The sequence below is a fragment of the Gobio gobio genome (assembly GCF_949357685.1).
Source record: "Gobio gobio genome assembly, chromosome: 21".
Classification (NCBI taxonomy): Eukaryota; Metazoa; Chordata; class Actinopteri; order Cypriniformes; family Gobionidae; genus Gobio; species Gobio gobio.
In genome coordinates this window covers 1,353,154-1,368,750 of record NC_137117.1, presented here as the reverse complement: position 1 = coordinate 1,368,750, position 15,597 = coordinate 1,353,154, and the positions used below count along the sequence as shown (strand labels likewise).

At 37.0% G+C, this 15,597-nt stretch overlaps 1 long non-coding RNA gene across 1 annotated transcript; it reads right to left on the bottom strand.

The window, feature by feature from the left end:
• Positions 1–1,978: 1,978 nt before the first annotated feature.
• LOC307117624 lies at positions 1,979–15,098 on the bottom strand. Its single transcript, XR_013815455.1, has 4 exons — positions 15,002–15,098; positions 13,880–14,208; positions 3,125–3,264; positions 1,979–2,390 (listed from the first exon to the last, which is right to left on the bottom strand). It is a non-coding gene; the product is annotated as an uncharacterized lncRNA (long non-coding RNA).
• Between the last annotated feature and the right edge of the window lie 499 nt (positions 15,099–15,597).

The following is a 15,597-nucleotide window of genomic DNA, read 5'->3' as shown; positions in this document are numbered from 1 at the left end:
TGGATTAATAAAAAGAAATGTGGTGTACGACTCGAGAATACGCACAATTTGCAACCCGAACATGACCGCCGCAACCTCGAACTTTATTCACCCACATGTAAACGCGCTATAGGTAGCTGGGCTGTTTCTTATGGATAATTTGACTAATATCTAGAGATTATGAAGATATTTTGTATATGTAGCTTATGTTTTATGACTGTCCTTGGAACCACATGAGTTATTAACCTGTTTAATAATCATTTAGCTATATGTAGCTTCAATAATGTGACAAATGTCAAACTTTAATTTAACTGTCATTTTTTTTTTTTTTACTTTGAAAGTGCTTTAAACCTTTCACACGTATTTAGTTTTGAATTTTCCAGCTGGTCAATCAAAGTGAATGAAATGAGTCTCAAATTAAATTTAGTGTGTGTAGGCCTGTGTTTTCCTATGTAGGCCTGTGACAAAACGTCCTTTGATAACATCCAGAAACATTCTCAAAACAAAATATCATACACATTATAATTTTACATAGCCTATAACATATTTGTATTATTATTGTTTAATTTATAAAGTTATATTAATTAATTAACTATGTATTTATTAAATGAATGATTAATATAAATCTATATTTGTATAAATATGGCTGTTCTATTATTATTTTTTTAAACGTGGTCTTTTTGTTCTGGCCATGTATAAGGTAGTGAGGATTTGTGTAAAGTTTTTTAATTTATTGTTGAGGTTTATTATTTTTGAGATTTGCACACTCTTCACAGATTGGATTTTATTTATTACAGTTTTTCACTTCTGAAAAGTTTTTTCAAATGTATTTTGTATTTGATTGTTCTGATTTAGCCTCAGCAGTGAATAAATGCAGTGTTTCCCAAACATTGATTTATTTGTGGCGCCAAAATCAACACTGACCGCCACAAATAGATATCGGAGCTCGATAAGAGGTTTTTTTGTGTGTCCTTGTCAAATCGCAAATGCTGTTTGCGCTGCGCAAAGACAAGTGCGCGCTTCGCTCACGCGATCAGCGTCTCGGTTCACAGTGAATGAATGCGGTGATCTCCATCTGTGCATGTGCTGAGTTTAGCGGGCATTTGGGAACGTAGCGGGCACCAGCAGTTACCCATTATATTCACATCTGCATTGTTGACTATTACCGCATTTTAGATTTGTAACGAGTGTTTGTAAACATGTTTTCCGCCAAAATAAATGCTTGACTGCTGTTTACATCAAAATAAAAGCTCACGCATTTGTTTCCAGTGCATTTGTTTTACAATATATGGCTATTACCGTCATAGGATTAATGTTATAACTATTATTACTATGGAGTGTAAGAGTCCCCTTTTAAAGTTGAGGTTCAAGTCAATGCTTGAAGTCAAGACTTTTTCTTCGCTCAATTTGCACACTGAATATGGGTTGGAGATCTTAATTTTGAACTCTCAAAGTGCACCAGATTAATGAATTTAACATTAAAATGCACTAATTTGGGGGGCATGCCCCTCAACCCCCCTAGAGGGACCGTTTCACTAAATCCACTAAATGCCAATAAAAGATAATAAGGTATTAATGTTCATCACAGATTTTTCAGCTTGCTGAACTTTAAATTATTTGGATATCTACAGTTCTACATATAAAAACACAACATAAGATTGGCCCCGTCTGTATTCATTGTGGCCCCTCTTGTGCCCCCATTTACACTCTAAAAAATGCTGGGTTAACAATAACCCAAGTTGGGTTGAAAATGGACTAACCCAGCAATTGGGTTGTTTCAAGCAAACATTTAACCCAACCGCTTGGTTAAAACAACCCAATTTCTGGGTTAGTCCATTTTCAACCCAACATGGGTTATTTTTAACCCAGCATTTTTTAGAGTGTGAAAAAATCCTAGAATCGCCCCGGACTACACATCAGGTAGTGCATCTGTTTTCGCCAAATAACCAGATTCAGACCAATTATTTTCCGTTTTTAAAAATCAATACAATATAAATGATTGTATTATTTAACCTTTATGATATTTTACTGTGACAGAGTCAAGTTGAGTAATTTAACCAGTCAGATGAGAAAACAAGTGGGACAAATGCATACGCTCCTTAATTTATTATTTTAAGAAAATGTATCTCCAATGCAAGAGTCATTTGATCAATCGTTTTAAGATGCGAGTAGAGCTTCAGGATTTTCTCCACAATCGTTCATGGCGACGGCTACACATTCACTGCAGTTGTTTTTCCAATTCTTTCTTTTGGAGATACTGTAAAGAAAACAACAGAAAACGGAGCTTAGAGAGGCAACACTGGCAAAGCGAAAGTCATGTGATGAATAAAAGATTGACAGAAGAGAAGAGCTTCATACCTGGAGAAATCAGGGCTTTCCCTGGCTTCTTCAGCATCAGCTGCCTCACGTTTCTGAAACACACAAACACCATTACAGCTCATGTAAACCACATAAATAGATCCTAAAGTCACTGCTTAATTTATACATTTCAGTTTTTAGATTAATTTTATACAATTAAATCACAAAAACAAGCAATCATTCTGCCTCATCCATTAACTTTTCACTCCCAGCTGAATAAAAGGTGAATTAATGGTGATGCATAAATGATTAAATTCCTTCTTTACTTCTACTCTTTTGATACAAGTGACACTGTTGCTCGTTTTTTCTGGCGAAAACATTTGAAGACAATCAAAATGAATACATTCTCCACTATTAAACGGCTATACAGAACAGTGAACACTGAATCAAACTATTTGACCATTTTAAAACTGTTATTAAAGGGGAGGTCTAAAGCGTTTTCATGCATTCTGTCTTATTTACACTGTTAAAGAGTTTATTCTCTTTGTCATAAAGGGCAGAATTGCTTGTATGGGCACTTCTCCTGGATGAACACACACACACACACACACACACACACCCATCAACCAGAGCGAGAGCAAGAGCTGTCCATCAACGATTTAGTTTTTTCACTAAAGAAGTGTGTTTCTGGTTGTAAGGGGAAGATGGTGTTCAGCTTCCCAAATAACCCAACGTTACGGGAACAGTGGATGCAGTTATAAACATTTGAATCAACTTTAAAGTGAAAGGTGAATACAGACTCGCTGCTCATATCCATCAATAAAATAATAAATGTAAGTATACTTGCCTTCCTGTGTTTCCAGAAGCAAACGCCCCCCGAGATGACAATAACTAGAGGGATTAAAGCCCAGAGCCAGAGGAGGTCAGAGGTCAGAGGTTTTGGGGTGGAGGAGTGTGGTGGAGCGATAGTGGAGGAAAACGATGCTTCTGTAAAATAAAACAAGACCAGAAAATGTTAGAGGTTTTAAACTGCAAATCAAGTGACCCTGACCATTACATAAACCTGATTCTAGTAGGGAATGGGGCTAAAGTTGCATTTGACTTTATTCTCTTTTAAACCAATAGATGGCATAAAAATTCACTTTTCTTAACCTCTTAAATTCTGCAGGCCCTGATCAGGGTCCGGAATGACATCATACTTTAAATGTTAAATGTCTGGAGGAGCTCTGACCTCATATGTGGGTCCATTTTCTGGAGATGTGCATCACTCTGGCATTTGTTTTACACAAAGTAACTTATTTACACTAAATTACTCTGGGACCATTTCCGCCTGGATTTGGCCTATAATTGAAAAGCTTCCCATACCCAATACAGTGGTATAAATATCCCTGTGTCATTTGACAAAAAAGCCCTGAAGTTACATAACGTCGCCTTCCTAAAATAATTGCCTAAGTCATTTTTCCAGGTTTCTCAGAAAACACAAAAAACTGAACCAATAATTGAATATATGATATTTATTGATAATGTCACTCAAAAAGTTAATGTCAGAAGATGACTATTGACATACTAATAACAATGCATGTCAATTATGTAACGTAACAGGAATAAATGACTATTTATAGTCTAGCCTATATTATAGTAAACCTCATCAGTTACCAATAGGGGGTGAGCCCTGAATCATGGAAATAACTTCAGAGGTTGAGTAGCTTTTTGGTCTTCTTGATGCACCCGCCATCTTGAAAAGCTTGTAAAATTGCCTAAGTCAAATTACCTTTTGACTTAGGCAAAATAAAACGGCCTAAGTCACACACTTGACATAGGCCATTATACTACAGGGGTAGAATTTTATGATCTGTTCAACTGAGGATGTGGAGGATTTTACCAGAGATGGCCAGCATCATGAGGAGATGACTTAAGCAAAAAAATCATTTTTGTCAAAAAATGACTTAGGCAATTATTTTAGGAAGATGACGATAAAACACTGCTGAAAGTGATAAATATTATCAGGGACGTGCACAGGAATATTGAGGGGCAGTTGCTCTGACCTAAAAAAAAGGGCACTTCAAACAATACCCAAAATAGTGATAGGATTTAGGCATTTAACCATTTTGAATAAAATAATTAATGTGATGCATTACTTCCATCATTCATTCTTCTTGCTAAAACAAAATGTGAGAAACTAACTATCAGCAGACATGAAGCTTAGTTTTTCCTAATGCCTACCAAAAAAATGGTAGCCTAGGCTGCTTGTCTGCAAGCTATCTGTCTGATTATTTAGGCTAAACGTGGCAAACTCATCCTGGATTTATAAAGTTTTAATTCATTTCATTAAACATGATGATGATGATACCTTTCTGACAACGTTAAGTTGTCTCACCCAACAACCGTGTATATATATATATATAAATAAAAAGTTTGGAAACTGACTATTTTTAACTGTACTATTTTTTAACTGTACTATTTTGATTGTTTTTGAAAGAAGTCTCTTCTGCTCACACGCTGCGTTTATTTGAACCAAAATACAGCAAAAACAGTACTATTGTGAAATATTTTTACAATTTAAAATAGGCTAACTTTTTTTTCTATTTGAATATATTTTGAAATACAATTTATTTCTGTGATTCACATGATCCTTCAGAAATCATTCTAATATGCAATATATGCAATTATATAATATATCTCAAGAAACATTTCTGATTATTATCAATGTTGAAAATGTTTTTTTTTCAGGATTATTTAATGAAAAGAAAGTTAAAAAGAACAGCATTTATCTGAAATATAAAGCTTTTGCAACATTATAAATGTCTATACTTGATCAATTTAATGCATTCTTGCTGAATAAATGTATTAATTTCTTTGAATTAATCATAAATTGATCTTTATTAAATTTAAAATTGATCACAGGAATAAATTACATTTTAAAATATACTAAAATAGAAAACAGTTACTTAACATTTAAGTAATATTTCACAATATTACAGCTTATTTTGTTTTTTTAATAACATAAATGCAGCCTTGGTGAGCAGAAGAGACTTCTTTAAAAACAATTAAAATAGTACAGTTTCCAAACTTTTGACTGGTATAGTGTATGTGTGTGTGTGTGTGTGTGTGTGTGTGTGTGTGTGTATATATATATATAACAGAACTATATACAATCTTAGGGCTGTTTTCTTTTAGACATTTGTGCTCTCTTCCCCACCTTTCTGAATAGATTTCAGCAGTAAAGAGAGAAAGCATTTGCAGTGATGGTTTTTCTCCATTTACCTGACAATTGATAATGCTGCTTGTTCTTCCACGGACAACCGAACCGATGCTTCTACTACAACCAGAACTCGTGTGATGATGTTACGTCAAATGCACACGAGCTGCGGTTGTTGCCAAGTATTCATTCCCGGGGGATCAATACAAACTAATAAACGGTTCCATTTTCATATTTCTTTGCCTGTAATTTTTGTTGCGGGCGCGGTATTATAAAAGTAGCCCAAAAAAACGCAACCCGCAGCTCCGTAACCTTTCCCGCGACTCCTTTTTTAAAATAGCCCAATTGTGCGGGAAAACCGCGACCCTGGCGACGGGTGCCCGAATATGAAAGTGAATAAGAGTTTGCGATTTTTTTTTATTTATTTTTTTATGCCTACGTGAAATTCTGCATCCATTGTACGATTTTTGTATTTATTTTTGTCCACGGGCATATGGGCAGTTGCCCGGGCAACCTGAACAACCCCCCTGTGCACGTCCCTGAATATTATAGTATATGTTGTAATAAAGACGCCAATAAAGACGCTAAAGGTACCCCTAGGCGTCACTATATCGACGCGCTGAGTCAGGATGCTCCATTCATTTCAATGAGAAACCTTTGGCGTCACACACAGACGCGTTGGGTATGGGAACGTTATCGTCATGATGATCATATATTGGGTTATGATTTTGCCATTATGACATTTTGGACTGTGATTCTCAATTTAATCAGCCAGCATAATTTTATTTACGCTATCTAGACACGTTTTAACATGTAACCCAACCCCATTCCACACCTAAACCTACTCATTTGTGTGGTATAAACACAGATATAACAGGCACATACGACTGCATGCACAATCAGGGCCGGCCCGTGGCATAGGCGGAATAGGCAAATGCTAGGGGCGCCACTCATCCATAGGGGCGCCAAAATGTATTACTGATACTATTTTATTAAAATTAATTCGAAATATTAACTTAACTAAGTGCCCCACCTCTTCCCGGTCCGCCTCATCAATCTCCCACCGCCGAGCTACTTGAAGTGCGTCAGAAATATAACGCGCGATCAGTTTGGGAATTTGTTGTGTCGCGTCGCCTCTCGCCGCATCTAATGTAGACAGGATTGCTTTCATTTTTTACGGTGCTTGGCCGCTCGCGCCAAGTGTAGACACGGTGAAAGTTGCCTGATATGATGGATGGCCGAATTGTAGTGTCAAAAAAGACAGAAGCCCTCTGATGCAGGGAAGATAAGGGATACACTGCAAAAATGCTCTTCTTACTTAGTATTTTTGTCTTGTTTCTAGTCTAAATATCTAAAACTTCTTAAATTAAGATGCATTTAGCCTACTAGATAAGTAAAATGACATAAGATATATGTTCTTGTTTTCTTGAAAATAAAATCAAAATTAAGTGAGTTTATGCTTAAAACAAGCTAAATTATCTGGGGTGAGAAAAATAATCTAGTTTCTGATTGAATCTTGTTTCTTGTTTCCGCCCCAAACAGAAATAAGATAATTTTTCTCACCCCATTTGGCAGATAATTTTGCTTGTTTTAAGCAAAAACTCACTTCATTTGAGTGTGTTTTCCCCCCAGAAAACAAGAAAAAATATCTAATGTCATTTTACTAGTAAATACATCTTGATTTAAGATTTTTTAGATATTTGGACTGGAAACAAGAAAAAAATACTAAATAAGAAGAGCATTTTTTGCAGTGTAAAGACAGAGGTAGCGTGATGTAGGCTTATTGATGAACGAATGTACAGTTTATTTAATTGCATAGTAGTAAAATACTATGTTCGCTAATTTATTCCAGTTTTACCTTAAACTTTATGCAAACAGCTGTTCTGGGTTCTCGAGAGGCCACAGCCAGTGTGATTTTGTAAATAAAAACGCATGCAATATCACTTTTTTAATAGCCTAATGTTTTTACTCTACAGTTGTGCAGTTTTAAGGGGACATATGGCAATTTTACAATGTATTTGCCAAAATTAGTAATGATATTCATATACAGGTTTATTTAAACTAGCAACATTTTATTTAAAATTCACATTAAATATCAAAATTTCTCAGTTTAATTCATGGTGAAAACATGAATGTGCATAGTTTAGTGGAAGATTGCTGCCATCTACTGGAAAACAAACACTTTTGCTAGTTCTCAATGAATAGTTTGTGCATGAATGCTGGATGCTATTACTCTTGCTATTTGTGTTTAAGCTGTAATGTGGCGTAGGTGCTATTTTTGTATAGTTTAACTATCATCAGCCTTTTAAAAAATAAAATAATGATAATAATATCGTGAACATAATGACGGGGTAGAATGGACTGGACATCATATAAAACAACAACAATGAAAATAAAAATAAAAACATCAATGCATTACAAAAATAAAACAGTAGTAATTCCACAACTTAGAGTGATAACATGTAGTGCTAAACCTTACAAGGGGCACCAAGTAAAATCTTGCCTAGGGCAGCAAATTGGTCAGGGCCGGCCCTGTGCACAATTTATTCAAAAAGTACAAATATTCCGAGGCCAAGCGATTGATTTGTGTGAAGAAAATCCCCAAAAGCGATCAACGTCTCCATCCACAGAAGATCACGAACACAGTGGCTGCGTCCGAAAACCAGTGACTCGTTGACGATGGCTTGTAAGGCAGCGTTTAAAGGGTAACTAAACCCCTGCTCAGAGCTTAACTCCACCCACTGGCAATTTTCAAAAAATGCTGGAAAAGTGGGCAGAGCCCGGCGGACACAGAGGGGACGAACCGAGGGCGGGGCTGAGCGGAGGGCGTGCACCTGAGACCCGCAGGGACGGGTTGATTGACAGCTGTCAGACTCGCGAGTCGCAATGATGGAGAATGACTGGAGTGACGCCAGCTTTGCAACAGAGCGGTCATTTCTCCTACCTTCACCTGAAGTGGAGGAGGGTGGATTGTCTGTAGACATAAACCCGGAGCCTTATCAATGCGAGCCGCTGCTCAAACTGCGTTAACTCCCGATGCAGACGATGCTAGTGAAGCAGCCGCGCAAGAGAACCGACCTAATCTATCTGCGTCCGCGGCAACCACTTGCGTGTCAGGGTTTGAAAGCGCGTCTCATGTATGAAAATTATCTGTACACATGACGGGCGGCAATAAAATCGCAAGAAAAGCCTGACGTGTACTGACAACTGCATTATTTAACCGTATTTTCTTCAATACAATGTTAAAGCAAGTGTCAAGTGAGTTTCATTCATAATGTTTCCACTTCATGTAACATGACAGTTCATACTGGAGTGAAGCCGTTCTCATCATGTGATTGGGGGAAACATTTCTGAGGGCGTGGTGAGCTCGTGCTAGGGGCGCGGATAGTGAGCCGTTGGAGGTACCATCCTACGTCACGATGTACCACAACGTCCAATAGGAAAATTCAACTGCAGTAGCCACCGTTCAACCTTAAGAGGGCAGCACTTTGGCGGTTTTACACCATATTTTATAGAATTAAAACACTTTATACTCAAATGTCAAAACATTTACTCGAATCAATGAACAGCATTAATAAAGCCCCAGTATTACAGATCATTAACTAAAAAAAGTTGGTTTAGGGTTTAGTTACCCTTTAAGCATGTAGGCACTTCACAAAACTAATTTCGGACAGAGCAGGGTAACAGTTTAATGATCTACAGCAAAATAGAGAGAGCTTTGGTGAGAACTAAACACATATTTAATAACTAGAAATGACATCAGAAGTGGAAAAGGTTGGTAAAAAAAAAACCGTACATTTACACACAAACTGACCAGCAAACGCAACTTTCGGACGCCATTTTTTTTCCAGCTCAACTGTCACAGAATGGAAAGCACAGGATTGTGGGATATCAAAGGCAGCGAAGGATACAAAGATGCTGCCTGCAAAAATCGATCAGATCGATCAGATGAAGGAGTCTCAGGAGACAGGAAGTGAAGGTAACATTAGATTCGGACGTGTCTTCCTGCCTTGAAATGTGTCCTCGGAAGGCAGCCTTTTCCAGGTTTCGGCCGTTACGAATGCATCACGCTAAAGAGTCGTGTGCAGAGCCGGATTAACAAAGGCAAACTAGGCACGTGCCTAGGGCCCGATTGGCGGGATGGGGCCCAGACAGAGGGACAAAAAAAAAAAAAAAAAAAAAAAAAAAAATGTACAAATGTCCTATCTACAATTTATTTCAATATTTAGGCCTATTAATTAACTAAAAATAGTGACGATGTTTATCTTAACCATAGACTGTTACATTACGTCACATTAACGCCAGCCCATGACTGTATTTATTATAATCAGGTCAGAGCGGGACAACAAAGCTAGCAGGCAGATGTGTTTTGAGTAGGCTAACATTCAAGATGCTTTCGGGTGCGGCAAAACGTAAAAAGAAAAAAATGAAGTGGAACAAAAGAAGAGACAGCGGGGGGCTTTATAGAAGTTTCTGTCCGACAGCTGTGAACCTGCTCGAGTCAGCAGAGCCAAAGGCCGAGCCATGCCCGGAGACACGGCCCGAAGACGCGGTGGAAGATGCGGCGGAAAATAAGTTAAACAACATTTCCGTGTCAAGTTTTATGCTGCGTTCACACCAAACGCGAATAGAGCGTCTGGCGCGAGTGATTTCAATGTTAAGTCAATGGAAAGGCGCGTTTACGCGCGTCTGGAGGTCCCGCGGCGCGGAAGGCGCGCGTTTCGCGCGGAACGCATTAAGTTACAAGAAAATCTAATTCAAAATGATAATAAAAGATAAAAACAAATGTAAAAAAAGAAATAAATCATTAAAAGAATAATGGCATGGCCCTACTTTACATATGATATAATAATCATGTATGGCTCCCATAATAATTATTATGGGACAATTATTTTAAACAATTATTGTACAAAGTCCTTTATTTTACTCTTGGAGATATAAGTCCGCCTTTCCAGTCCAATGCACTCGGAAAGTTCTTTTATCCATTGTTTTATAGAAGGTGCTTCCATGCTCTTCCAGTTCAGCAATGGCTCATCTGGCATGTAACAATCCAAAGTCCAATAGTCTAGTGTGTTTCTTTGTTTGTGAGAAACCTGTAGGATATATTCCCAGTACACAAAGTTTGGCACAATGTGGTATTTTAAGATTAAACCGTTCTGACAAACAGTTTATGACATCCTTCCAGAACTTCTGTATATCAGAACATTCCCATAGACAGTGAATTAGAGTTCCTTTATAATTTTGGCATTTTGTACATATATCAGGAATATTGCTAGACATACACTGTAAGAAAAAATACACCATATCTACTCAATAAAAATGAGGCAACAGATTACAAGCAATATTATTAATTAAATTTCACAAGGTTTGGTATTGAGTAAATATTAATTAAATGAGACCCTTAATAGTTATACATTTAATATTAGTAGATTTGAATAGAAAACGGTACAGAATTAATTATAACCTAAACAAAAATATTGAGTTGATTTGAAAAAGATAAACTCCCTAATGTGTAAATAGTACTAATAAAAATTAATTAGATTCTACATATCATAATTGAGTAATCATCATCTACATTAATCTGCACACTGATTTGAATTTAATCAATGCAATTAATTAAATCTAAATATTCCTTTCTTATAAAAATGGCCCAGAAAATACAGAATTTAAATACTCAAGAATTTTAGAAAGCAAAGATAAAGTGACTTCAGGTGTTGTTAGTTCCTTGTTGATGACTAAATCAGAAGTCTAGAATCTGATGTTGTGCTTTTGAGTTTTATGTTCTTGTTTGGCAAATAAGAATTTGTTTATATACTATGACCTTGTGAATCTGCTGTATTGACACCAATAGCAATAAAAAAATCACAAAGATGAAAAAAAAAGCAGTTGCACATTGTTTTGAGAAAATATTTCTCATAGTCACACACAGACATCAAGATTTTGCATATGATTCACAACAACGGAGTTTTTCAGGTGTTATATAAACCCTTGTCAACCATTTATACTGTAATAATTTAAGCCGCGTGTTTATGATTTGTTTTTGCGCTTTTAAACATGCTTCAGTCCATTCAAATTCCTCTATTTATTCTTGAATGGCTTTCCTCCATGCGTTTAATTTGTCTACAGCAGACTCTTTATAGTTAGACATTATTAAATTATAATATTTTGACAATTGGCCCTTTTCACCTCTTTTTTCAATTATTTCCTTAATTAATGACAGTTTGGGAATGTACATAATATCTGTAGACCTGGAAGACATAAAACTTTTAAGCTGTGAATATTTTTTTTTTAAATGTTTTGAGGGAATCTGGTGTTTATCACACAATTCTTGAAATGTAAGAAGTATACCATCCATATACAAGTCTTTAATAGTCGGAATACCTTTAGTTTTCCATAGTTTAAATCCTCCATCCTTATATTTATTATTATTTATTGTTAGACAGTTTCTAAATGGTCTTGATGAATGTGAAGGGGTCATGTTTGCCTTCTTGTTCTTAATTACAACATTTATAAATGTTGTAAGCTATTGCATTTTGCAGAACATCTTAATTAAATGTGTTGATTAAATGTAAACAGAGCAAACATAGTTTACTGATACCTATTGTTTATTTACTGGTACTACTGCCTTAACAATGACACCCCCAATGGATGAGGATAATTTAATAGCATTTAATAGAGCCAATGACGTATAAATAATGAATATCAAAAAATAGTCTGATGGACTGTTTAATATACAACATTTTGTAACCAAAGACTAGGCTATGTAAAATGTGAATTCACTTTTATTAGTAACTTTGGTAAGTTTCAGATTTCAATTCATAAATAACATCGATGGAGGGGGGCCCAAAAAATGCAGCCTGCCTAGTGTAGTCCATTTATTTAATCCGGCTCTGTGTGCAACGGGTTTGAGATGCGTTTGATCTCGTTTGGTGGGTGTGTCAAAAATGTCAGTCCAATCAGCGGCAAAATGTATATAAACCACGCAGAGACAGCTCACACAATGGAAGTAAAGTTGTTTAATGTGTCCGCTGGAAGACATGATTGTCGTAAGAGTTTAATATATATATATATATATATATATATATATATATATATATATATATATATATATATATATATATATATATATATATATATATATATATATAATCAACATGATGATGTATTTATTTATATCTTTAGCTTAATTGCAAGGCAAGTTTATTTATATACCAAATTTCATATATGGTAATTGCTTGACATAAAGTGAGAAAGAAAATACAAGCTAGAAATAAAATGATTTAAGTTAGAATTGATTACCAGGAGATGAAAAAGGTTCATTAAATGGGATTGGGATGTTGTCTTTTATTCTGGACGGCAAGGGCAGTGATTGCATGTATTTTGCAGTATTAAACTCGTATTTATATCGATTTCATCAGGCTCCGAAAATTCCACAAAAAGAACACAAAGAATGGCCTTCTCGGCTGCCATAGTTACAACTCTTGCGTCAACAGAACAGGGTGTTCAACGCAGCACCGTTACCGTTTAAAAAACGTTTTGCAACGTTTTGTCGGGGCTGAACGCAGCCTAGGTGATGTACAATTTCCCCAAGCGCTCCATTCTGAGTCATTTCTAAGGATTAATATTATTAAATAATATTAATTGAAAATAGGCTGCATTAAAGATCCATCTTTGGTTGTCGAAATAATTCCAGGTGCAGTTCCCTATCAGCCAAAAATGATTCCATGTATCATTTTCATCAGACAGTCGTCTATTCTGATTGGTTGATAACTTTTGACAGCGTTTAATCCAGAAAGCGAATTCAGTTCTAGTGAAAGAGGAGAGATTCGCGAGTGCAGGGTGTCCTGTGAAAGGACACATTTTGAGCGCGCACACGCAATATCTGAGCGAGAGGAGAGGCAGTTTAAAGCACGAGCGCGAATCTCTCTGCGCGCAAGCGTATTTCCCTTGTCCTCGTGTACTACGCGCGCTCACAAATATACAGAACTCTCACAGTTTGAGCGCGCACACGCAATATCTGAGCGAGAGGAGAGGCAGTTTATAAGCACGAGCGCGAATCTCTCCGCTCGCACGCGTATTTCATTTGCTCTCGTGCACTACTGTACGCGCGCTCTCAATTATACAGAACTACTGTCACAGGTCGAGGCAGGTTTGAGCGCAGCAGAAATAGCCTATCTGAGCGAGAGCATTTGAGAGTGCACACCACATCTCCCCAACTCATAGGCTACATTAACATTTTTAAACAAACCAATTTTATTATTTATTTTCACACAAAATCTGTTGCTCCATCAATGTTCAATAAAAAAAGTTTTTTTCTGCAACCATAGGAGTATTGAAAGAAATTCATAGGTTGTGCCTTTAGCCCCGTTTTAGCTTACAGTAACAGTATAGTAACTCACTCACCGTTGACCACTAGTGTAGCATTCACCTCAAACACGTCCTTTCCAAAGAAAGCTAGTGCTTTATAGATCCCTGATCTGGAGCTGTTCACTTTCTGAAAGGTTACACACACACACGTCCTGTCTCAACTATCAGCGAGACTCCAGGCGCGTTCACGACAGCACATCCTTCAGAAGCGACACAGCGCTGTGCAACCAAACACTTCGTAGTTCCTGATGTGAAAGTGATCCTCAATCTGTCGGCTTTCTCCGCTTTATCCATTGTGAAGGGCAGTGTAACATTTTCTCCATGGTTTGCCTCGAACTTCGACCCATCAGCAAGTAAAGCATCGGCTGTTTTGAACAGAAAGAAAGTGTTTAGGATGACAATTAACCACTGCTTTAGAATAATGAGAGATGAACTGACAGTAGCCTACAATCTTAAAGTTTCATAAAAACATTAACCACCAACTCTACCTACCTAAAACCAACGCAAAGTTAAATAATACGATGATAGTGAAAATTAAATTCATATTTAACAAAACTGTGGAGAATCTCCAAGATTTGCTACGCAGCGCAGCGGGGCATTCAACACGGACTGAGTCTGACCTACGCGTTTCATTTCAAGTCCCTGTGGTGTGGGTTTGCAAAAGTGCAAAAGTGAGGAAACGCATTTGAGGGCCCATGTACTTCCGTGAAGATGTTCACAGTGAAGATGTTCAGAGCATTCAGCGTCACATTTTACCAATCCCAATCCAATCAAAACACTTCCCAATCCGTCTCTCTTTTTCATTTTCATTTTGCGATCCTGATCCTCTTTAAATTATTGGTTTAAGCGTATACAAATAGTCCAGTAATAACCGCACATCTAGCATTTTAATTCAATAATAATCAGTGTGTTTTCATAACGGTGCTCAAAAGAGCTCAAACACTTCCAGTGTCCGTCCCTCACAATCTTCTTACTGTCTCGTTAAGCAGTTTTATCATTGATAGAATATAAATTGGATAAAGTCCAATACAAACAATTTCAGCCAAATATGCAATATGTCAAATCTTTAAAAAGGGAAGGGGAGGGTAGTTTAAAAGTAGCCCAATTCCACACGACCACACAGATTCAATGCTGTCGGATGTTAAAATCTTTACTTACTTGCGACGGTGAAGAAGGTTTCCACAGAGAAAAGAGCAGCGATTGTCGAACAGACTGAGTCATGGCCACAGTCAAAGATACAGTAAGTCATGTGGGCGGAAGTTCATAACGTCTATATTTGGCTTTGAGAAACGCACTGGTGCATTTTGAGTGGCTCACTGTACAGCCAATCGGTGGAGTCGGTTTCACTGGGCGGAGCCAAGCAGTCTTTCAGTCACTTTAAATATCATATTGAAACCAGAAAATGAGAACACTCGCTTTTGTTTTACATTTTGTACATAAAACGAAAAAACAACAACAATAATTCGGCTGAATTTTTACGTTCATGAGCATAAAATGGATAAACTTGAATATTCTGTTTTAACGCCCTTTTCCCGCTCAACCAAACTTCAGCCTTCATCAGGGACGGACTGGGGCTAAAAAACAGCCCTGGACTTTCTCCCAAATAGGCCCATCATCCGGCCATTCGCCCTTAGCCGTGCGCAACAGACACTAGCAAGGATGGACTATGCCACAATACTGTCAGACTATCAGACAAGGTATTCACAACAAGTAACATCTCAAAACCAATGATGATAATAAACTTTGATTTATAT